The following is a 26,736-nucleotide window of genomic DNA, read 5'->3' as shown; positions in this document are numbered from 1 at the left end:
AGATAGACTGCAAGGTCAGGGAAACATTTTGCACAGCCCAAAGGTCAGGCTCCACGGTGTTTGGCTCAGGGGTCATGAAGGTCCAAGGTAACCAACAGGGAGCAGCAAGGGCTGGCTGCTTCATAAGGGAAGAACAACCAGGAGATGAGAGTGACAGCAAGGCAGGCAGAAGCTTCACCGGCAAGGGTGCAGACCCACAGGACCTAAACAAGAAGAGCAAAGCAGATCTGGTGGCAGCAGTCAGGTTAAGCAAGAGTCCAGGCTACGGAACAAGTCTGTAACACTGAGGCAGGTCCACAACCAAACCAGCTTGTGTCTGGCTCAGTGGGGCATGTGGTCAAGCACAGGCATAGCTCCAACAAAGGACAGGGAACAGCAATGAGCAAGGATCTGAGATTAAACACAACACCTGAGCAAAATGGGAACAAACCCAAACAAGACTTCTCATAGCTCTTTCTCACACAACTTATTTCACAGCAGCTGGATCCAAGGCCACACAGCTGCACTGTATAGGCACTGACCTCGAGCCCAGGCTGCCAAAGCCACAGAGGAGAGTTGGTGGGCTCAGAGACCAACAAGTAGTTAGGAAGTGACTTGGAAATTAGTGCTGTGTTCATTTATCTTTCTTCAATAAGTACCTCCTAATATTTTTGTGGCTTTATAAATATTATCTGCAAACTCCTACTCTGGCATAAATTAACACAGTTGCCTCTTCTAGGGTGCTAGTACAGTTCCAAGGAGAAAAAACGTAACCAGCATAATGATATAAAATCTTGACACAGGCATGGATAATACAAATATATTAAAAAATTGCCTTATTGGAATGAATGCACATACGAACAGGTAAAAAAAAAAAAAAAAAAGGAAATTAATAAAAATGTTCAGATTGTTAGTAATTGCAGTGTTTTAAAATGTTAATACTGTTTTTAGTAAGCTAAATTTTGTTAAGTAGGTCAATTGCAAATACATCCTCTAATTGCAATATCATTATAAAAATTAAGAGAGATGAGGTCTGCAGGTACTCTTATTGATAGAATAAATGGAAGTACTTGAGAGTATGCCATCTGTAGAGTAAAAGCCATAATGTAAATGTGATTAAAATTGTATCACTGATTTGTAGCAATGGACCAATATCTCCTTTTCAAAAGCTTCATATATTTCAAAGCTACACCATTACAGGAGTGGCATACCTGAATTCCATCTGGGGATCAACTACATCCCTTTATAGTAGATATTTCACCCGACCTTCTAATCTAAGCTTGTTCTCGCAATTTTACAGTCAGCTTTTCTTCAAGCCAACTTGTCAAACACATGGGTCACATTTTCCAAATACCAGTGATAATCTGAAGTACGATCACCCAGAATGCCTTATCTTTGGGAAAGCAAGAGGTGGGGTCATTCACTTCTATTAAGAAAACAGAAATAAGTGTTCAACATGACAAGTCTCAGATCTCTGAGACTCAGCTAGCCATGCAAAGCTTCTCTTATCAGAACCCACAATTCACCACCAGCTTGGATTCCTCTCTCCTTTTGAAGACAAAACCTACCTGTCATCTTGAACTGCCACACAGGGCCTGGGCTTCCCCACAAACCTCCTCTAGAAAAAGGAGCTTGTCCCAAGACCTGCCACGTTCCTTCAGAGAAGTACTCACTCAAGTCTCAACAAAAGGGTCAGTAGTTGCCTGATGACAGACTGGTGAGAAAAACAAGTAGCAACTGCAGTACCAGTTCTTATTTTACCTACAAGGAAGGTCCAACACCACTGAAATCCAAGCCAAGATCCAGAACAGGAGCTTAGTTTTAAGACGGTCTATTCCTTTCATCTTCATAATAAACATGAAAAATTTTCCACTGTGTTTAGTTCAAGTATTGGAAGTGTAACGTGTTATCTGTTAGATAAGAACTTTATTTTCAGAGCTAATCTGGGCAGGTGATGGACACAACGCTGGTTCTGCATTTGCACTCTGTCCATTCAACATTAGTCTTTACCTAAACTGACACACATTTAAGGAATTGTGCCACCTGTGGTAACTCCTATCAAATTGTTCAATGAACACAATATACACAACTGAATCATTTTAATTTTCTATGACAGAGTGTATAATTTGATGAATTAAGTCAGGTTAGTTGATAGTTGAAATGATGCAACTTGCCAAATTACACTGACTTGGGATGTTACAAGAGTAAGTCAAAAGTTAAACCTAGATTTTAGTGATAAATCAGACAGATTATGAGATGTTGTGTTAATGCATCACTTTCAGATTCTTCTACCTCCTTGTTTGCCACACCCAGAGTAGTTTTGGATACCCTGGCATTTTTCTATAAAAAGGTCTTTACATTATTAATGACATCCCAAGAGCAATGAGTGACTGAAAAAGAGGCTCAGAGTTGTGAGATCAGAGGTTTGTGGGACAATATCTGGAAACAAAACAGTGAATTAACCCAATGTACTGAGGAAAAACAGGACAAATAGGGACGTTTTTCTTTGGGTATAAGATATGGTAGCATTTTATATCATACATTAAATAACTCTCATACTTTTTTCAACCTTTCCTACAGAAAAAAAAAAAAGGAGTGTCATAGTTTTCCATGTTGAAGTCATTCCTTCTAGATCCAGTTCTTCCCTTCTTCTTTACTACCAACCTTTATTTTCTTAAAAACTTACTGAAATATTTCTTCTGGTTCTTTTTATTTAAAAAGACATGAAAAATACTTTTGTTTCATGAAAGTTACAAGCAGGTAAGAATTTTATTAATATTAACAATTAATAGTATGGGTTTCATACTAGTAGTGCCAATTATATGCTGTTTAAGCTTATTATCTAATTGCATGCTGGTGCTGGCTTCAGAGATGGCATGACATTAAGTCAGACTTGTGCTGCATTCCCTAGCAGTGAAATATTCAATTATTTGTTCTGACTCATGTAATTCCCTGTATTCCAAGCTTGTTAATGTCATTACAGGGCTGAAATAAAGTGATTACTCTAAATGAGTATTTATCCGATAGGCAATGCAATTCCTGCCCCCTCCAGCTGACAACAGATGATTGCAAGTGTTCTTCTTTACTCCCTCCCCTCCACCTCCCCCTTCTTCCCCTGTCAAGAAGGAAACCATAACATTGTGGTGCTCTGTGAAATACTGTCAGATGGCGTAAAATATATATAATAAAATAAAAAGATGTGCAACCTTCCTCGGCAGAGTTAAAGCTAATGACCACTGCTTCCACTCCCAGTCAGTGATGACAGGTTGAACTAACTGATAATGGCATGCCTGCTGTTGAGCTGGCCACTTATGTTATTTCTCTTGACATGGTTCTGGGGAAGGCCTAATTTTTTTGACATTTGACCATGCAAATTTGAGTCCTGATACATTATTCTGCATTTACATCCTCCCAGTGTTGCTGTTTAAAATGTGCTACAAGCTCCTTGAGCTCAGCTAATAAAGGCCACAGAATGAAAGAAAGTTAAATATGAATGTAAGAGGAGACCTAAATGAAGGGCTAGCTTGTACATCTCAGAGATGACCTTCTGGAAATGAGCAAGTGGAAAATCCTTTTTAAAGCAAATGGTAAGAAGTGTAACATTGATTTTTTTTTTCTTCAAAAATTTTTTAAAGATTCTAAAATATTCACAAAAAGGAAAACATTGAGTTTTACACAGCCATTTCTTCAGTCAGCAATTCAGCTGAGTGTATTTTAAGCCTAGGTTCCATTAATGACTCTTAGTAATCCACCTTTGCCAAAGAGCCAGAGATTCACAGTGCTTCATTAAATATAAGGAAAAAATAGGACTTGCTCACTCTCTTTCTTTTTACTTGCTCTTAAATTTTTCACATTGTTGAAGTCCAAATGTATTACCTGTGAGCAAAGTCTTTTCCATCTCTTAAAATTAATTTGTCTAAATTTACTGCTTATGAATGGCAATAGCTTGACAGCTCTGAGAAAAACACATCTCTTTTTAGCTACAGTGTGAGTGCAGGGTGGACCTGTGGCTCCTCAGCTAAGGGTTTTACATCAGACCTGAATGGGTCATATACAGAGAGAGGTCACCATTTCACTGGCCTTTTGTACACCTAGAGTCATGGAAGTTTTGGTAAATCTTTCATTCCCAGGTTTTTCTCTGTTCTCTTCTCTCTTATTGACTCTTTATTACAATGAACCTCTCGGTGCATAAGCTATTATCCACTGAAGTCAATAGAAATTTTTTCTTGCTTACATGCTCTGCTTCACTCTCACATAAAAACTCCAGTAATGAGATGGTTGCAAGAGGATTACACTGCATGCAGCCTCCAGCGACTGGCATGTGGTTAGCACCCGGAATGTATCAGACTTTCCCCAGTTAATCACCCTGGAAAATAATGCACTTTATAAAGACCATAAATCAGCACATCTAAGCACAAATAAAACAGCAATTTACCATGAACAAGAAAACTTTGATCATTGTGCAATCTGGGCCTCCAAGTAAGCCATCCACTCTAAAGATACTGTAGGTTGTTCTTTAACAATACTCATTTATATTCTCCCTACTTTCCTTGCAAGTTCCTCTGATTTCACCTGTGTTTGCCAACAACTAAAAATTCTGTAGCACAAAATGAAACACATAGTCTGTGTGATATTTGCATGTTTTAGTTAGAAACCTTAAAGAAGATATTATTGCACTGTATCTTGTTGCAATGATATTATACTATGTCATATTGTTACATGCATAGGATATTACATTATAAACAAAGATAAGTAACACCAAATGACTGATTCTATTTTCTTTTTAATTCTAATACCTGCTGGTATTGAGACCCAGTTTTCAAACTCCTTTTTTTGATGTAGATATTAAATAAGTATATTAAATCTAGCTGAGAGTGACCAACACTGGGGAAAAAAAAAATCAACGATCTTAACATTGCTCACTAGCCATGGAAATACGAAGGTGCCTCCTCCAGTTTTCAGATAAGTGTTTCTTTTGCAAGACCATCACTGAGGACAAGGAACGTGAATGATTTCCTTACTCTAAATGGGTGGTCCCTCCAGAAGACTCAGCCAATTTGCACACTGATTGTTAATCCTTAGTATCTCTCCTCTCCTTTTCATCTGGTCAACAAGGAACAGCTCCATCAGAAGGAAGCCATTTGCTCTATCTTTTCCCCAAGACTAAGGCAGAGCCAGTCACCATCATCTCCTGTCTCTGTGGCTTACACAGGCAACAGGGAAATGTCCTCCCTTGCCTTGTAGAGAAGCAAGTGACAATCAGGCAAGTACCCAAACCCACATCAAAAGAGGAATGCAGCAGTCCAAACAACTGTCTGCATATTCTCATTTTTACCAGAAAATTCCTAGTTCTTCTGTGATGCCCACTGTTCTTTAAATGTTTCTTCAAGCTACCTGGAATAACCTAGGTTCTCATTTCCTTCATCTTTTAAAGAAACCTAATTAAAATTACACCATAGATCCATAGTGCTGTACTGGCCAGAATTTGCATATCATTTAACAGAAACAAGACAAAACTGAAACAAACTTGAGTATGTATTTGCTGTGCTAGACAGTGTTGTGAGTGAAAATCAAAGGAGGATGGAGACTATAGCAGTTTTTCTTCTAGTGAAATAAACGTTAATGACATTTAAGCAGCCAATAAATTAATCAATTACATTACTACCAGAAAGCCTCCACTTGAGCAAATATCTCTAGTTGGTCAGAACGTGGCAGTAGAAGCACCACCACCTTAAAAAGTCCTGCAGATTTTTCTTTTTGTACAGCTGTCTAAAACATGTTCTCATACTAAAGTATGAATCATCTTGAAAAACTCCCCACCTCAAGTGCTATTTCATCCTGCAGCAGCTGAGGCTGCAGGGGAAGCCATGTGAAACAGCTGGTTTTCCAATATGCTCCCACCAATCACCTCACTTAAACTATAGAGAACACAATCTAAGGCACACACTCCAAACCAAATAGCATTTTCCTCTATAGTACTTAAATTCCATGAGGTATGATACCTGAGATACAATTAGAACATCTATGTTGGATACCCATGCTACATTTTTTAAAATTACAGTGTAGCCATGAAAAGTCACAAATTTGCTTTGTAGTTTTGCTTTGCAAACTCAACTGACACCTGCAACGTTTGCTTCACTAAAATGAAATCACATTTTGGCACTGTATTTCCCTTGGAGGGGGAAAGTCATGAACATCCCAGTATTCATCACCAGTCTGGTTTTGTAATCCAGTGACACAATAACCATGAATCCAGTAATACAGAAAATGAAAGATCTGAGGCAAACAATCACCAGTTTTTCAAAGAACTGTGGTGCAGATGGTTTTTAAACACTGCAGAGTGTGTTTGTCTGGGGGGAAACAAGATCCAAAGGCACAGTGGCATGAGTGGAAACTGGAAAAGGGAAAATGAACACTGGCCAAAGCTATAAATACCTGGAAGATCATGGTTCCTCCCCTTTTACTAATGAAAAAAATTCCACTGAGTGCAAATGCTGCTCAGTAGTTAGTTAAAAAGGTCGATGTCCAGCAATGTAAGCTCAAGGGTTTCTAGATCTATCCAAGCTGTCTCTATTTCTCTACCAATATTTCTCACCTAAGCACTTCCCAGGGAAATGAAGAACTAAAGTAAATGCTAAGAGATGACTGTAGAATGGGATCTTTTTAACCCCTTAGTAGAAAGCAAAAATATGAGAGTTGTTATTCTGGTTCAAATACATGAGGCCTCTTCTCAAGGTCAGTTTATTACACTTCTCCTATACCAACAAATGTTTGAACTTGCAAATACCTTAGAGCTCAAATCTATTTTTATAACATATAACAGCACTGCATAAATTGCAAAGGCTGACTATTCTCTCACAGATTCAATTTAGCCTATTTCTACAGCAAATTACTTCAAATATTAGCATTTTCTGTTTATTTCTCAGCAAAAACAAATTTTGTAGCCATATTGAATAACAGCTACTTACTACATGATTTGTCACCTTTTTCAAGTGAAAGTGACATTATAATGAGTAGTAGTAGTATTGTTCGTATTTATGTATTAGATACATGCATATATACTACTGCCCTCTGCAGAACAGAATTATGCCACCAGCAATGTTTGCTCTCAAGCCAGGGTATGTTTTTAAAATATATACAATAGATTTAGAAGCACGCAAAATTTCATCCTTTCCTGAGTTAGGACCATGTTTTATGAAAGCACATTATGTCCATTCAGGTTTTCACACAGCAATTGAAAAGTATTTAGCCAGCAGCTGCACCTTTAACAACGCATTTGAATTACTGACCAGTTATTAAAGCATCAGTAAAACTCCCAAACTGAGACCTCTAATAATCAGTGGAATTTAAGGGCTATTACAAGGATTTCACATAAACTCATCAAACTCACAGATAAGTGAGCAGGAAAGCTAAGCTCTGTACTTAGCTGGGTTATCAACAACAAAATCAGAATAACAAGTTCAGTTAATGCCTAAAAAGAGAAAACTGGTCTATGCAGAGGAAGCAGGTAGGACCCTTGCAAAGACCTCTATTTCTCAAAATCCCATCTCTTTACAAGATTAATACAGGATTAATATCAGTGCAGCTGTATTTTCGTCACTTTAGCTAACCACAAATATTCTGCTTCTACATGACATTACCTTAATGCTGGCTAAGTATAACTTGCCACGCTCTGGGGTTATTTGCTCTTGCAATTTTAGCTTGCGTTCATACTTTGTCCCAAGCAATAAATTCAAAAAACCCTGCATGACTAAAATAACTTTTGCCAGAGCCATTTTGATCTTGTCTGTCCCTACTTGCAATTTCTGGTGCCTTTGCAGTTTCTGTTATTAATATATATAACCTCGATTAAGCAATTGAGTTAGGCCACAGGCTTTCTGCTCTAGTAGGCCTCGTGCTCTGTTACACTACAGTCTTTATGCTCAGGTTACAGAAGTGACCTGGATTTTCCATTTTTTTCAGAGAATCTATAAAGTGGCAGTTATATAATTTGGAGAGAAAAAGAAACAGCAACATACAATGCCAAACTTCTAACTAGGAGGCATACAAAAATATTTAGAGCCTAGCCTGAACCAAGAGAAAGCAAAGTAACTGTGAGACGCTGGGCAGCAAAGACCAGACAAATGACTAGAAAGAGTGCATTTCCTACAGGGAGGTGACAGTGACACAAGCTGGAAAGGATGTGGCAACACGAAAAATTAATCAGCTCTCAGAGACTCCTGTTCCAAATACACTCACTGGCTGTTGCTTCTGAAAAGAAAAATCTACATCAAAAGTAAGAGAAAGACCACACGCTATGAGAGCCCCGAAACACAGCTCAGCGCTGCAGAGAGAAATACTTTCCTGTATGTTCCATCCAAAATTCTGCCCAGTTCTCCCTGCCCTTGTCCTGGAAGACCTGGGGAGGGCAGTCCTGGCAGGTTCCTCACTGCTGGCTACTTGAGCATTTCCTCTTTTACTGTTGTTCATTTGCTCTCACTACCAGCAATAAATACAAACAGAAAGCAGTATATCTCAAAAGTAACATGAAATGAGGAGGTGAGGCAGGTCTGAGCAGGAAGGGGGAAGGAAGAGAAGGTTAAACAGTGAAGCATGTGCTCCAGATAACTTCAGGAAACTCAACAGTAGCTGCAGTAAAGCATTACCAACACTTCAGTTAATCCTGAAATAGCCCTGTTGTAAAATGACATCCTGATACAGAAGACATAGCTAATTCTTAGCAAACCTAAAAAGTTACTGACACCATTTCTCTGTAGCACTTGCTACTGGACCTCCTAGGAGACGAAGCACGGGAGCTGGCAAGGTAATGCAAAAAGTTCTACACCCAGAGAATATTTCACAATGTTATCAAGAATAAACTGGGTCAAACACAATCTGATCTCCATACAATGGGTTATCAACAGCTGTGTCTGTCTTTCTTGAAGAGCGGCTCTCAGTCACTCTTCTTGATTGGTGATCTGTTTACCTCCAGTATACCTACCATGTGCCTGATCTTCCCCAGATACGATGTCTTGTTCTCCTTGTAGCAGTTTCCACTGTTCCCACAGGAAAATGGGAATTCGGACATTTGTACTAGACTACAGGTCAGAGCAGAGGTGGTAGCATGAATTACTTGCCTGGTGCCCCAAACTCAATCACAACTGACTACTGCATGAATGCATGGTACTCTGAATTTACTACCCAGGTGCAGAGGAGTGAATCTGGGCACACAGCACAAGCTCAGTGAATCCACAATGTGTCAGATTTGTGGCACACACAGAGCTTTCATGTCTGGTGAACCTGGCATGACTGGTTGTCACAGTTTGACTCGAGCTGGCAATTCAAAACCACAATAGTTGCTTGCTCATTCCCCACTCCCACACTCAAATAGGAGACAGAATAGAAAGGGAAGGTAGAAACTCATGGATTGGGATAAACACAGTTTATTTAAATAACAAAATTATACTAATATACCACTACTAATAATACATATATAAAGGAAAATTAATAGACTAGACTAGACTAGACTAGACTAGACTAGACTAGAATAGAATAGAATAGAATAGAAAAATGCAATTGCTCATGAACTCTGTCCACACTGAGCAGCCAGTCTTGGGATGAGAGAGAGCATCCTGGTCCCGAACAGTCAGTCCCAGCGGAAGAGAGAAAAAAGGCAGACAGTCCCAGTGGCTAACTGCAAAACAGCAGGATGGCAAAAAGCTGAACTAAAAGAACTCCTGAATGGAATTCAACTGAAACAGAGCAGAACCAGAATGGGTCTCTGTCTCCCTAGATGGAAAAGATGAGTCTCCTTAAATATGAACCATGACTCTAATGGCATGGAATATTCTTACTGACCGGTCTGGGTGTCGGTCAAGCTCTGCTCCATCTAAGCCCCCCTTTCTAGATGTCTCACACCTGTGGGCAGAGAGCTGAGAAAAGTCCTTGGCTCCCAGACAACAACTAAGATAACAGCAAACTCTTACATTCTCTTTGTTTCAAGCCAAAGACTCCAGCAAGTTACCTGGGAAAAAAAGGGAAAAAATTTAAAAAAAAAAAAGCCAGTCCTGGGGTGTTATCTTTTTGTTCTCAGACTAAATCCAAACAACGACTGTGCTAGCTATGAAAAATATAAGTTTCTAACTGCACGAAGAAAATTAACTTGCTTTCAGTCAAACCAGCACACCGATATGTCAGCATCGTTGCACGTGCACAGCACTGTGTGTGCACAGACATGTAGCTGGGTCCTAAGCTGTTGGGCAACTGGAGTCCCACCTGAACTGCAGCCAGGCTGTGGAGCCATTTGCAGATCATCTGCACATACAACTGACTTCAGGGTAGCAGCAGGACAAGCCTTTGCAGATAGCACATACCTACCTTTGAATCCCATCACATTTTTTACTTGAGAGCCCTGCGGGCAAAATGGTCATGGAGATGCAGACAACAGCATCTGCCATTGCAGGAAACAAACCAAAGCAACTTCCCTATAAAGAAAAATAAGAATGGTGTATCTGTGAAAGGAAATATCAAATTGCTATCCTATTTCCCTCTGTTTCATAAAACTGCATGAATGCATGGTGAGTAAATCTCAGTTTTGCCAAGAATATCAAATTTACAGAAATGTTATGTCACTCTTGATCTTGCAACTGGAAATTACAAAGCAGCAAGCACAACAGAGCATAGTTTAGTCATAAATAAACTAGTACAAATGAGTTGGTCTATCTATACAAATCAGTGCTACGCAGAGAAAGTGCCCTGAAAAAAAAAGTGTACTTTCATTACTCTGGCATATCCCTCTGCCTAGGCCAATTGCCTCTTTACAGAACTAATTAGAGCAGAGCACATTAATCCAGACACTCTGCTTATCTTGCCAGCTGCTCCACTGAGATGTAGAACACAGTTCTGTCCTCTCAGCCAGCCACAAGACAAACGTGTGAATGTCTGCTGTGGAAAATTCATTTTTAATACCCATTCCATAGCTGACGAGCTCTCATTTGTTGCCAGTCTCATGGAGCGACTTCAAAAGATGATGAAAAGGTCCTTTCAAAACTAAGAATATGGCTGCACATTTAAATATGAGAAACACAAAGGCGGATGTTTTAACAAGACCTTTTCATGGAGACAAAAGCAGAATGAGCATCAGGGAAATTAAGCTGGCATCCAGTCTACCCAGCTGATAGCAGCAATGCCAGGTGAGCGAGTTCAGATATTTTACCAGGGCATTCACATGAACCAGAGAAACAAATGTAAGTGAACATAAAGTTCTCACGAGTTGCAGCCTCTTCACTAGTGCTTCTGGAGTGTGAAAGTGCACTGTCCTGCTTGGGGCAAAAAATTGTGAGCTCTTGTTTCATAAAATAGCTGATAGAATTTGCTCAGAACTGGCCTTTGTACGTGGTTACTCTTTTGGAAAATTATTACATTTTTATATAGTAAAAGAGGTATAACTCACTTTGTTTTCCATTTAACTCCCAACTCCATTTGAAAGTTGTCCTTCTGTTAACGTCAGTATTGCTTAGTATTGTTTACGAAATCGGACTTTGACCATTTCATGACATTGCTATAGTGGTCATATTGTAAAACTGTCCTAGTTTTGTTAAAAAACAAGTTTCTCTTTTAGTGAATTTTGCCTGTCAGCTAAAGCCTTCATATTAGCTGCATTTTCCTGGAGAACCAGAACTATGTTTTGGTAAACACAGCAATGGAATGCAAAGCCATTCATAAGCGTGGATGGACATCTTGCAAGAGGGGCAATGAGAAACAGGTGACCAAGAAACTGATCAACTGTGTATAACATTCCATTCACATGAATACTTCATATAAGAGTGGGAGATCACGAGGATCTCATCCCTTTCCCTTTTTTCCTCCTTTTTCATCCCTTTTGCTTATGGTTGACATTAGGAGAGGACCTTGCTAGTTGTCTCTGCAAACTGAGGCCCAGTGAGAGACTGAATCCAGCTCCAGTTGGCTGCAGAGTCCAATCCAGGACTTCGGGTGCCAGCTCTGCAGTTGTTGAGACTGTCAAGATTGGTTTTGTATATTTTGTATTATTTTCTCTATTCTTATTAGTAGCACTAGTAAAACATCTTTAATTTTTCCAACTCTCTTCTCTCTGTCCTTCTTTTCCTCCCGATCACCTGTCCTTAGTGGGAAGGGGGGAGAGGGAGGGGTAAAAGGGGGAAGTGGCGGGGAGAGGAGGTTAACAATACATCTGCCAGGGTTTGATTGTCACCCCACAGTTTAAACCCTCGACAAAAACATACCCTTCAGAAGTGAGGAAAATCGGTTATTGTAGGTAACAAAACATATAGCACAGCAGCATTTTCAGATATTGAATCCTACACTGAGATTTTGGGGTTGTACCTTTAAAAATCTTTGGATGGCATATAAAATTTGAAAGCATCTATTTACTATTTCTAGTTCTTTCCTTGCAATGCTAGTTTTCTGGTTGTTTTGTGAGGATGAGGATGAATCACAAGTAAGGCTTTTTTTTTTCTAGTTCCAATCCCCTTGCCTTGGGCAGGGATACCTTCCACTAGACCAGATTGCTCAAAGCCCCATCGAACCTGACCTTGAACACTTCCACGAATGAGGCATCCACAGCTTCTCTGGATAACCTGTTCCAGTGTCTCACCACCCTCTTGGTGAAGAATTTCTTCCTTATGTATAATCTAAATCTACCTTCTTTTAGTTTAAAGACATTACACGTCATCCTATTGCTACTTGCCCTTGTAAAAGGTCCCTTTCCAGCTTTCTTGTAAGCCCTCTTTATGTATTGGAAGTCTGTTATAAGGTTCCTCCAGAGTCTTTTCTTCTCCAGGCTCAACAACCCCAACTCTCTCAGCCTGTTTTCACAGCAGAGGTGCTCCAGCCCTCTGATCATCTTCGTGGCCTTCCTCTGGACTCAGTCCAACAGGCCCATGTCCTTCTTATGTTGAGGGCCCCAGAGCTGGACACAGTAGTCCAGGCAGAGTCTCACAAGAGCAGAGTAGATCTTGACCTTCTTTTGATGCAGCCCAGGATACAGTTAGTTGTCTGGGCTGCAAACGCACATTGCTGAGCTTCTCATCAACCAACACTCCAAGTCGTTCTCCAGTCTTTCTATCCCAGATAACCAAGTCTCCTATTTTCTTCTGGAGAGGACCCACATTTTCCCTTAGTCTTCTTTTTATCACTGACATACCTATAAAAGCTTTTCTTGTTGCCCTTGACATCCATGGCCAGATTTAATTCTATCAGGGCTTTAGCTTTTCTAACCTGTTCCCTGCCTACTCAGACAATTTCTCTGTGTTCATCCAAGACTACCTGTTTGTCCAGGATATCCTTTTTCATCCATGCAGGCCTCCTGGTGGTTTTGCCTGACTTCTTCTTTGTTGGGATGCATTGCTCCTGAGCTTGGAGGAGGTGGTGTTTGTTTCTTTGAAAGGAATACATTAAAGTATTTGCACTTTTGGATAATGAAGGAAATGTAAATACAGCACTCTATTCTTTCAAGAAAAGCTTTCGAAATGCACATAGTCCACTCCCCTTAAATTATGATAGAAGATGGGTTATAATAGCTGAATTAATAGGCAAGAAGGGAGAATGCAGCACAATTCCCTAAACTCGATAAAATAAGCAATTACTCTTGTTATCTGAATGGCTCTGTCAGTGGAGAAGTTGTCTGTGTCATAACAGAATCTAACAAAGCCTGTTGCCTTTAAGCATCAAAGGCTTTGGCCTTATTATCTTTTTACGATGTGCATGTATAATAAGTTTTCCCAACAAATGGCAAGGAAGTGTCTCTGGCAAAATCTAAAGTGGTGATAAACTATGTCCAAATGATTAATTCACAGAAATTCTCCATCACACTGCAGCTACATGTGCCCGTCTCTTCTGTTATGCCCTTGGAGATTTTCATACTAAACATATGTGCATATTTTTCATGGCCACTGATATTTGAATTGCAGCCTGCTCCCATGCAGAACATAAAACACTTCAAACTGCATAATGCTGACTAAATTATAAGTTCTCCAGTGGCCCGAGGTAGCAAGGGCCATAATAATGAGTGTGCTTAAGTGGTTTGTGTAGATATTTTCCCCTTTAATTTTAATGCCCTGACTTGCTGCTGCCTTTTCTAAAGCTAGTGATTGTCTCACACAATCATAACAACAGGGAAATAGAAGCTGTATTATGCTTTGAAAAAATATAGGATGCAAAGCAGAAGTTTCAGTCATCAAGCACAGTGATAGGCAATTCAGCCCTGTTGGTCACATGGAATAGGAAATGCTTTGGTGACTTTGTTCATATTTGTGATCGTATTTGAGCTGTTTAGTATATAAAGACAATTCCAAACATGTTTCCTGGATACACCAAAAAGCTGCAATCCTTTCAATCACATTCATATTGGACACACAAAAAAAAAACAAACCAACCAAACAAAAAAACTCCACAGCTGAAATATAATTTGATTAAAATTATAATGAAACCAGGTACATGGAGTCTGCCAAAATACTGAGAACTTTACTCACAGCAAAGTGGACATCTGTATGAGCTGTAATGAACACTTCCTGATTTTGCAATGTTTTCAGTGTTCTGTTATTGGTTATTTTTCTTGGTTTTTCTCAAAAGACAAATGGATGAAAATGCTTACCCTGCAGAAATACTCACTTCCATGGTAATTGGAAAAATATACACAGATTGTGCTAACATCCACGGATGTTTATAGTCAGGCAGATAAAAAACGCCTGGGCACATGTTAACTGTTTCCACCAGCTTCCCCCATCTCTGAATAGAGACCATTTTTGGCCAGCACATTGAGGAGCAAAGAGCTATTGGCTTCACAAGTCAGTGCAGAGGAAGACTGACTCCTTGCAAAATTCTTCTCATGTGCCACTTTTGTCCCACAATGTTTTGGGAAGCCCATTTCTATATTGTCTGCTCTACCGCATTGAGGCAAATGTTTAAACTCAGTTCTCACTGGATTAAGATCGACACCCAACTGCACTTCTTGTCAATAGTCTGAGGCCCTCGTTGTAGAGGAAGGCAAACACATGTAGTTCAAGTGTTCCTATATCAATATGGCTATACATATCTTCCTTTGGCACCAGTTTTCGGACCTCTTCTTCATTGTGAAAATACAGACTAAAATTCTTTTGTAAGCAGTATCAAGACTTAAATGGAAGGAGTGAACACATGGACTTCTGCCCCATCTCCAGGTTGCTCTAGAATCTTGGTGTGGAGCTTCTGGGTCAGTGAGCAGCAAGGGTAGCTCTGCTGGAAGAGCAGGAAAAGATCTGCAGTGGTTTTACCGCCTGCCTACAGCAGGTAAGAACTCCTGATGCAACACCAAGAGCTCCCTGGAAGTACCATCTCTTCTCTCTGACCTCTCTTATACATCTTGCTTTTTCTCTTTCCATAACTGACAGTAATGAATACGTATCTGATTTAGGTGTTTAATTCCCCATTTTCTGGGGATACTGTTTAGCCATTTTACTTACTCAAAGCAATTCCAAAGTGAGGCAATAAAACTACTGGTTAGTGTTTAGAGAGCACAACCCTACTTGTTGCAGTGTCTTGACTTTCTGCAGCTCTTTTCCTCACTTTCATTTTACACTTTGTGATTCAGATATTGGGTTGTCAATACAGATTAGAATTTGTTTTCACACCTGAAAAAAGAGCCTGGCATAATTCACAGAGCCACAGCATGGCTGAAGGGACCTCTGGAGGCCACCTTGTCCAACCCCCCTGCTCAAGCAGTGGCACCTAAAGCTGGCTGCCCACGATCATGTTAAGATGACTTGAATATTGACAGGGATGGAGACTCCACAGCCACCTGGCTCCATCTTCTTTGCATCCTCCCTTCAGATATTTGTGCACACTGATGAGATCCCCTTAGCTATCTTTCACTGGACTCTCTGCAGTTTTCAGTCCATCTCACTTTCTGCTTAGCCAACTCATACTTCATCAGCTTTTCTATGAGAATCTTACAGGATACAGTGTCAAAGCCTTACGCAAGTCCAGGTAGACAATATCCACTGCTCTCCCCTCATCTACAAGCTAGTCATTTAATTGTAAAAGGTTAGCATGGTGGTCAAGCATGACTTCCCCTGGGTGAACTCATGACGGTGACTTTGTTGTCCTTTGTATGCCTGGAAATTGTTTCTAGGATTAGCTGCTCCATCACCTTCAAAGGGATTGAGCTGAGTCTGGCTGCCGTGTAGTTCCCAGGGTCCTCCTTCTTGCCCTCCTGGAGATAGGAGTGACATTTGCTTTCTTCCAGTCCTTAGACACTTCTCCTAGTCACTGTGATCATTTAAAAATTATCAAGAGTGGCCTCACAATGACATAAGGCAGCTCCTTCTGCACTCAAGAATGCATCCCACCAGGGCTCACGGACTTATGTCCAGTTTGATTAACTATTTTCTAACCTGATCTTCTTCCAGCAAGGATAAGCCTGCCTTGCTCAAGACTTTCCCCTAGATATCTGGGCCTTCAGATTTCTGAAGGTGGGTCTTACTAGTGAAGACTGAGGTGAAGATGGCTTTCAATACCTCAGTCTCTTCTATGTCACATGTCACCAGGTCCCTTGCCCCTTCAGCAGCAGGCACACATTTTCCCTAGTCTTCCTTTTGCTGTTTATGTACTTTGAGAAGCTTTTATTGTTACCTTTAACATCCCTCACTACATTCAATTACAGATGGGTGTTTGCTTTGCTAACAGCATTTCTTCATTCACAGGCAGTCTCTCTTTTATATGTTTTGAGTTTTGCCAGGACCTCCTTGTTAATCAATTCAACCCTCCTGACATTTTCACCTGACTTCCTGCTTATTGCAATGGACTATTCTTGAGTTTGGAGGAGATGATCCTTGAATATCAACCAGCTTCCTTGGGTCACTCTTCCATCCAGGGTGTTATCCCATAGGACTTTACCAACAGATCCTTGAAGAGGCCAAAGTCTGCTTTCCTGAAGTCCAGGGTTGTGATCTTGCATTTTGCCCTGATTCTTCTTCTCAGGATTCTGAACTCTACTATCTCACGGTCACTGCAGCCAAGGCTGCCTTTGGCCTTCACAGCCCCAACCAGCCCTTCCTTGTTTGTAATTATGAGGTGCAGTAGAGCACCCATCCTCTTTGACTCCTGTATCATTTGAGTCAGGAAGTTGTCCACAATGTTCTCCAGTAACATCCAGAATTGCATATACCCATCTGTGCTGTTCCTCCAGCAGATATAAAGGTGGTTGAAACTCCTCACGAGGACCACAGCCTGTGGACATGAGTCTGCTTCTGTCTTCAGAAGGCCTCATCCATTTGCTCTTCCCGCTTAGGCTACCTATAGCATAAACCCATTACAACGTCATCCATATTGGTCTGCTCAGTAATTGATATTTATAAGCTCTCAGCTGGTTCATCATCCATCCTTAGGCAGAGCTGTATGTACTCCAGCTGTTCTCTCTCACAAAGGGAAACTCCACCACCTTGAGTTCCCGTCCTGTATCCTTCCATTGCAGCACTGCAGTCCTATGAGCAACCCCACCTCATCTCTGTGATCCCAACATCATGGACTTTCAACTGCACATAGATCTCTGCTTCCTCACATTTATTCCCCATGCTGCATGCATTAGTGTACGCACACTTCAGAGAGGGACCCCAGGATGCTGATTTCCTAGTAAAGGTCTGTTTGTTTGATTGTTTGTTTTCATAATGGTGCCTTGTAAGCACTTTCTTGCTTACATGCAAATGCTTGAAGTGATCTTGCAGAAGCCCTGTTTTGTTGACTCTATTTACTATCGTTCTTATCACTGTTAATGTCAACAAGTTCCTGAAAGACCAGTAAACAGGAAGGTGTTTGGTCTGTGATGGCCATGACTATACATGGCTACGTGTAAGTAGTGACATCTATATTTATTCATGACTGTTGTACAGAGTGTATCACCAAAACCAGGCAAGATTGACCCAGCATACCTGACTTGATTTCAAGGGACATCAGGCATATTTTTTAATCTCCTGAAACATCTATCTGTGTAATTTTGTACCTTAAACTGTCTGAATTACTGAATTTCCAGTTTTTGTGGGCATACCTAGATCATCTATATGGTTTGGACACCTTTTTCAATGTATAATCTGTTCAATATATTGCCTTTACTGGAAAAATTAATTTGGGCATGTATTTAAACACATGAGAAGTCAAACAGGTGTGTTGGTTCATCAGTCTGAACTCACGTGGCAGAGATTCTTAAAATCCAAAAGCCCTAAAATTATTCAGAAGTGTGAAGACCTTTGCTTGCCAAACAAAGGAAAAAAAAAAAAACAAACCACACAAAAAAAATGAGGTGTTCATCCAGCTTCAGTCTGCTCCCTTGTCTCTTTCTCTAGCATAACTTGTCCCATTTTTTAAAGCATTGAAACAGCTACTGTGTGGTACAGTGGAAGTCTCTTCCTCTGAAGCGCTTGAGGGCACTCCGGGCCTGCAAGCACCTGCAGCAGAGCAGTCTTCCTGAAGTCAAAGGTTCTTCATTCAGCCCAAGTGGACAGCTAACCTTCAAAGGGGCTTTCTGAGCAAAGTGCCAGTTTTGATTTGTATCCTTATTCAGAGAGCAGTGAGCTGAGAACTCATCTGTGGCTTCAGGCAGATTTTAATTTAAAACTAAAAATACTACTGCTACCAAAAGAGAATAGTCAGCTCCACTGATGGTATGGCATGTAGCCATCTGACATAACACTCTTCTGAAGCAGGCATTCCAGCTCCTAAAGCTGAATAAAATGTTTTCTTTATCATACTGAACTATGCTTATCCCCAGAGTTTTTCAAAGAAGGTTTGAAAATAAAGGTGCTTTTTAGGAAACCTAATCTGGAAAACAGTGTGTAAAATAGTTAGGTTTCATTATGTTTTAATGAGCAGATACCTTTGTTTAGACCTAGCTTCAGAAGTAAAATATTTATACCACCTTCCACGGTAAAACAATGCATCACTTATCTTCTGGGCATTCACGTGTGAATCTCATCAAGTGTCATTTTTAGGATGAAAGATTCTTAGAGAAGTATCTCACAAACAAACTTTCAAGAGTTGATTGATGTTTGAGGCATCTTGTTGCAAGTAAGACACTGTAGTTTGTTCAAATTAGTTTACAAGATTTCTCATTCCAGCTTATTAAAAGCACAAATGCTGTATGCTAATGACTTAGGGAAGTAAGGTGATTTTTATGTATCCCCTTGGAACACACCTCATGTTCCCTAGCCCTTTTAGGCTTTAATCTGTAATGAAAGATTCGATTTAGAAAAGAGAAGGCTAAATTAACAATAAAAAAGGCTTCCATTCATTACTTCAAAAGGACATTTATGACATGCCTCTGTAGTTCTACCTTCATGTTTTAATTAATTTCTGAGTGAAATGCGTGCACATTTTTCAGTCCCACTGAAGCACACAAGTTTTGAGCACCTACCTCCACCAGGCCCTCTAGTAAACTAGATCTATCCATTTCTAAATCCAAGAACAGTGATCATAACTATCCTTCTAAACAGTCATAAACCCCAGAAACATATTTTTCAAGAAAAACGCTGCACAAAATGGTCACTCAAATGGAAAAGTTCATCTAACAAGGCCTTGTTTGTGTGGCTCAGCCTCCTTGTGAAAGGATTACCTTTCTTTAGAAGAAAAAAATTTCAGCCTTTCTACCAAAACCAGCCCTAACGAAACACTTACCAAGAGCAGCAAACGAGCTGATAACATGGTAATGTGACCACCTGTCATTTAGGCACTGGTCCAATATTACTGATTGACTTCACAGAGGTGGCAGAAGAAGCATTAGCTTGTAATAACTTTCAGGCATAACTGTCATGGGAGGAGTAGATCTGATGTCCCAGAGGCAGAAGGTCGCTTATGCCCCAGAACCGTAGCCTCCCCGCCTTGGAGCATCATCTCTTTGAAGATGAAATGAACTGTGGTCACATGTTCCCTTTTCTTAAATTACTCCTGCTTTGATGTCATCCATGGCATGATTTTATGACTGCATAAATAAAATACATGCCTGCTTCTTAAACAAACACTGGGCAGAAATATGAGTGCAAACTGGTTCCACCCATGGCTCCAAGTAAATGTGAGTATTGTAAGGCTTACTTTCTAGCTTCTGTGTACCACCCAGTAAAACCCTTGGCCTGGGTCTGTGAGGAATTATCCACGGCCAAAAGGAAGCCACAAAAGCCAGGTACTTAAATTAACCCTTTGCACATGCCTGAGTAGTTAGATACCTTATTCTGCTTGGATTTACAGTAATGCCTCCCATACGTTACGATTCCTAATAGCCCTCCAATATTTATCTAAAAGCCAGTCAGATCACTTCTCTATCCCACATCTTGCCACCAGCTGAACAAATGTACTAGCTACAGTTGTTGCCGTTCAAGAGATACCACTGTCATGATCAAATTTTCCTATTAGCATATTTGAACACTTTCCAGAGCAATTTGGCCCACCCTAAGAAGACATTGCTGAAAAACATAAAAAGGAATAATCACTGATTACACAAATATTCTATTGTCAGAATTATATAAAGTGTTTTCTCTTTATGTTGTTTAATTTAGTGTGGAGACTGCATCCTTCTGATGATGAAGACAGGTCATAGAGCTTTAATGATGAAAATGAGCACCTTCAATCCCCTTAATTTATAAAGTATTTAAATCTTTGTACTTCTGCAAGGGCTGTCACTTGCATTATTTGTCCTTCTCTTTTTAATGGATAGTTGTAGTTCCCCTATGTTGATCTGAAATCTGACACATTCTTTTCTAATTAAGGACATCTAATGGGAAAGTTACACTTTCCCATGATGCCTGCTACAATAAATCCTTCTAATTATTAATGTATCCAGGCAAGTGACATCTCATTATTTTGGGTGACTCCACAAAAGCATTTGACAGGAAATAATGATAACTCAACCCAGAACCTAATTTTGGAAGAATTTAAGCAGATCAGAGATGTTTCACTACCACAAAAAAAAATTTATTCATATGGTTTAAACTAATAGATACTCAATCTGGAGGCTCAGATGAGTTAAACTTCTTCCCACTGGAATGGGGATGCTGCCTTCAATGGAGAACAACACTGGTGTGTTTTGAGGCCTACATGGGAACATGCTGTTCCTATCACATTTCCCTTCCTTGAGCTTTAAATACTCTATTTCTACAATAAATGTGTATAGAATCACAGAATCTTTTTTTTTTTTTTTTTTTAGGAGAACCTTAAGATCATCAAGTCCAACCATAACCTAAATCTGGCCCTAAACTGTGTCCCTAAGAGCCTCATCTATACATGTTTTAAACACCTCCAGGGATGGTGACTCAACCACTTCCCTGGGCAGCCTGTTCCAATGCCTGACAACCCTTTCCATGAAGAAATGTTTCCTCATGTCCACTCTGAACCTTCCCTGGCACAACTTGAGGCCATTTCCTCTCATCCTACCACTTGCTAGTTATGACTAGAAACCCACTCCATGCTACAGCCTCCTTTCAGGTAGCTGTAGACAGCGATAAGGTCTCCCTTTAGCCTCCTTTTCTCCAGGCTAAAACAGCCCCAGAGAAGGTAACAACTGGAGCTGATAATGCACACAGACAATTTGAGGCAGTACTTAAAATTTGGTTTGCCTCTCACTGACCAATATTATTTTGTGGGTTCTCCTTTCCTCCTTTCCTGTACAGGGGAAAGCTTAGATCACTGCATCTGTTTCAGAGAGCATCTGGTGAGTTCACCCAGCTTCCCGCGGAGCCGTCGGCCCATCAGGTCACCTGCCACAATTGGGCTAAACGGGAGAGCAACCACCAGGAACACACTGACAGCGGCAGGAAGCAGTTATGTCAGTGCAGGCTGTCTCCTCAGCTGCCCTCTCCCGGTAAACCTGGGGACTCTGCCCAGCAAAATAAAACGTTTACGAGACTCTCTCACCACCCGAAGTCACTTCTGTCCCTACCGGGGCAGCCGACCCCAGGATGCACGGCATCCTCCCTGCTGTGGGACCCGCATGCCTTGGCTGCAGTGACACTTCTCTGGCCTCTTGTCTGGTCCCAGGGGCACAGCCCAGAGCTGAGTGTCGCGCCAGCCCCCCCACTATATTTCGGAGGCCCAGCGTGTTTAAACTGACCATCGGGCTGGAGGGGAGGGCTCCATCCCTCGGGAGACACGGCACAGCGGCCAGCCCAGGCAGAGAGGTCGCGGAGCCCGTTAGCTCCTCTCCGCGGCAGTTTGCTGAGGAAGAGGGCATGCCGGTGCCCGCTGTCCCCGACCCGGTACCCGCTGTCCCCCACCCCCTACCAGCCCTTCCTCATCTCTGCTGATTTCTCCTGGCGACCCCAACGCCGAGTCGGCAGCGCCCCCTGCTGGGCGCTCGGCGTTATGGCGCTCTTCCCGGCCTGGCCGGGGCCGGGTGCCGCGGGGTGGCCCCGTCGGTGAGGGGTAATCTCTCCTAATCTTTGATCATTATTATCACGGTGCTGCAGGGAGCTTTCTCGGAGATTTTTGCCCAGGGAACGTTAATTTCTCTGATTGTCAATAGCCATGAATAATTCAAGGCGTTGTTGCGGAGGCTGAGGTTCCCGTGATAAGGGCAATCGAGAGATCAGAGGGGGCTCGAACTTTTCGAAAGTAAAAGGGAAACTGTTAAAGTAGATCTCAGATGCATCACCTGCCTGTACCAGCTGGCTCTCTCATAGCAGTTTTCAACCAGAAACGTCCTAAAATGCTTAACACACCCTCTCCTTTCCTGAAATACAGCTGGAGGATACAAGGATCTAGTAATGTTTATTTTTATTTTTTTTTCCTTCACAAAATATCAACCTTTCCTTTTGTGGATCTGACATAAGGTGGGAGGGAGCGGACGGCTTGCCCTTTGGTGGAAGCCATTCATCGTAGATCCATGGTATGAAAGGATTTTGGGAGGCCTAGTGCCCTAATCTGGCCTCCCACTCAAGACAGGGTCAGCTCGGTGGTACGAGCAACCCGTCCAGGGTTTCACCCACTCGGATCTTAAAGTCCTGCAAGACTGGAGACTGCACAGCCCCGTGGGCAACCTGCTGCACTGCTTGGCTGCCTTTGTGGGTTTTGTTTCGACTTTTAAAAATGTCACTTTTCAAATGAAATGTAGATGTAGAGCCTTCATTCACATTTTAAGATTTCTATGCAATTTTTAATTTGAAAATGCAAAAAACACTGGAGACTTTCTCGTTGTTGTTTTTTTTTTCCCTTCCTGAATCATCCTCGCCCCATCTAAGGAATTGCAGGTATGTCTTTGCCATAAGTTTTCTTAAAGGCACGAAACAGAGAATCTAATGGGTTTTTATCTGTGTGGAAGTACACTAGAAGGAATCCACCATAACATGGGGAGCCCTATGCAGAAGGTGAAAAAGGCATAACGTGGATTTCCATCCCATCATCAGCTCTGGCTTCTGCATTCATTTTTTCTTTGGCTTTTCCTGCCTGTGATGAAAAAGCAAGTTGCAGCAGAAAGACAAGAATCTTTTTGTGAAATGGCTGTGCAACCCTTCCTATATCGCATGTTGTCTCCAGGAGAGAAAGTAGGTGTTATTCATACTGTGCACATGCACAGTCCACCCGAATTAATTTGAAATATACACATGTGCATAATGTCTAACATATGACATATAACATATGTCATTTCCACATAATAAACAGGCTAAACGAGAGACTTAGTTTTGTTACCATACCCAACCAAGTCAGGGATTTCTAGTGGGGTTGTTTTTAGTTTTCTTTTGTCCTCTCTGTCCCCTCATCTCTAATTATGAATTGCTCTTTATGTTGCTTTGATTCACCAGAAAAGAAAGGCAACATAAAGCAAGTCAGTTTTCAACATTTGTAATACTTGTTTTATCAAATTACTGCTTAGCAGATGAGAGCGTGGCTCAGCCTTCCGAGGCATTAAACAAAGGCACAGCGAATGCCAACAGGGAGGTGAGCTCCAACAAATTAAAGTGATACCTAAAGGAACACGACAGGCACGTTCTTCAGCTACTGGCCCAAGAACATGTCTATAGCCTCTTTGTGTACACATCACGCTGGCATGGGAATGGTGCAATCCAACGTGGCGGGTGGGATGCTCCATTCCTAAATCATCCCAGCACAGATTTTGTCACAGTTCACTATACTTCAAACCAAAGTGCTTTGGATTTGGTGGAGTTATACCAGTACAAATCAGGCCAGTATTCAGCTCTACAGTTCATTACTTATTTCCTGGGAAGTACAAAGGGACATCTTTTTTTTTTTTTGTTAGAACTTCTCAGCAGGCATATTGGCCAAAAGTAGAAAACCATTAGTATGTTTATGCAGTGCTATCACAAAACCCATCACTTTGCTGGCTGCTCTCTGTCCGAAGTGATTTTGTTCTGCAACTCATCAAAACGGAAATCTCTGCTCCAGCTAATTGCAGGCCACCCATTCTGTGGTGTTACAGGTCACTGAGACTTACTAAAAACAAGAATTCACAGCCACATATGAAGTATATGCATGAACACAAAATATTTTTAACCATTTAGAAGAAGGTGGCTGGAATGGGCCCATTTTTCTACATTCACATTCAGCCTTTTATCATCCTCAAGGACCCTGCTCCAATGCTGCAGTAGCCAACCCTGACTTGGCGCTTTCAAGACCAGACAGGCCTATTATGAGTGTTGTACAGACCTACTGATGAAAACTGAGAGGAATAAGAAGCCAATTAAAATGCAATAGATGCAAAGCTGGGAATATGGCAATCATGCTTCAAAAATCTGACTGCTTTTGTTTTTACGACTGCTTGTTAACTCTGTGAAGTTTTAATGCACACTGGAATGCTGTGAATGACAAGTGGCAAAAATTACTTTGAAACAATTCTTTGCTGTGATACTGTAAGGAGGACATTGCATTAACAGTTTATTTCAATAATACAAACTTCTAAGAGACTGGAAATTAAATATTCCAAATGAACTTTAAATATAGCCTAAGAAGTTTCAGGTTTAATGGACAAAGTCTGTTCCCACTAAATGTACGCTTGTACTGCCAAGAGGGGTCTGAAATAAAATAAAACCTGGAAGTGGCAAGTTTGAGGCTATTAGTGTCAGAGTCAGATCAGCCAAGCAATTCTAAACTACAGTGATCTTGGTATTAAATAAATCTGTTTGCACGAACTTTTATGTTCCACTTCACTCTGGAAACCAAAGTTGTTCCCTTGAGAAGCTACCTGGTTTCTGAAGCATTTGCTGAAGCATGAGAAACATTACAGATGAGTGCTGGAATCATCTCCAGGTAACAAAGAATCTGTATTTAAAATCTGATCTTGATTAATGCTCAAAGTGCAGAAAAAAATTAGTAATAAGAAGAACTTTATAAAAGGTTCTTGTAAAATAACAGTACTCTTCAGCAAAATACATCTTATGGTTAACAGCTATAGATGAGTCAAGTCCATAGTTCTAGACTGAATCAGAACAAGAACTGTTTCTTGTATTGTTTACTTCTTCAGGAAAATCCAGAAGGTATCTCTTTTTTTATTATGAGGTAAGCAATTTTGTTAACAAATATTTTCATTTAGACTAAAAAGGAAGACATGGATAATGAACAGGAAATGAGAAAGAGCTTTCTGCATTTGAATGTCTGTGACAAATTAGGACAGGCCAATGAAATTATCATTCTCATCTCTGAATGGTCTCTTTTTCCAAGTGACTGTTCACAACAAACAAACTCACCATAACCTGCACGGATTGTCATGTCTGGCACCCTCTGTGGGTACTTTGGGTGTCTCAGGGCATGCAGGTGCCAGGGGGTGTCTGGACAACTCAATCAAGCTCCTGGTCTAGGTTGGTCAGACCCTGGCTTTTGAGGCCCCAGGGACTGTGCTGATCAGACCTCCACTGCCCGCAGGGGAGCTTATACAGCCCCTACATGCAGACGTGTAGATGTAGGCATCAGTCGCAAACTTACCTTCTCTCAGAGCCATAAAGAGAAGCCATGGTCAGCAAACTGCTTTGTAACTCCACTTCCAACGGTGGCTAAATCAGGTAGATGGAACAGACCACCTCTAATAACTGCAAAATATATGAAAGGTTCCCAAACTCAAAAACTATGTTTTTGTTTCTGTGTTAATAAAGCTTAACTCCTTAGACAGTAGGACTTGTTGATGGTACAGTCTGAGGAACCCTTTCTGTCTGTTGTGTAAACACAAAGAACCTATATTTGTGCATCAGTCAGTGTCCTTTGATAGTATTTTATTCCATTTAAATCTCTCTGCTGCTGCTTCTTTGATGCACTTTCGCTAACATTTCCAGATTTATTGTGCTGTTTATCCTCAAGTTTAGGAATAACAGCTTAGGAATCAGTAAATAAACAAATATAACTAGAGGAACTAAAGCCTAACTCTTCCCCACTCTAGTCCAATGTCTTATGGGGCCACACTCCATGAATCTTGAATTATTTTCTGCACAGTGAGACAGATTCAGCCAGAGGAATGAAGTATGATCCTACCTTGCCTTATAGCCTTGAGGTTCCTAGAGTCTTCTGGGAAGTGATACATACGAATGTAAACCCTCCTAGATTATAGAAACAATGCATCTCTCAACCTTGCAAAGTGTTTTTCGCACTTAACTATTGTTCAATGTTCTATTGAAAAGAAACTAAAAAAAAAAAAAATACACCCACCCCCTCAATTTATTGCAGGCAAGTATAAGGCCCACAAGCTCTTCATTGCAACAGCTGAAGTCTCACCTTGAGGTTTTGGTTTTTGCTATTAGCGGGTTTGAGGTAACTCTGCAGAGCATGTTGGATATTTGGATTGTC

Source organism: Patagioenas fasciata, chromosome 2 (assembly GCF_037038585.1).
Source record: "Patagioenas fasciata isolate bPatFas1 chromosome 2, bPatFas1.hap1, whole genome shotgun sequence".
Lineage (NCBI taxonomy): Eukaryota > Metazoa > Chordata > Aves > Columbiformes > Columbidae > Patagioenas > Patagioenas fasciata.
Note: the sequence above shows the minus strand (reverse complement) of the source record.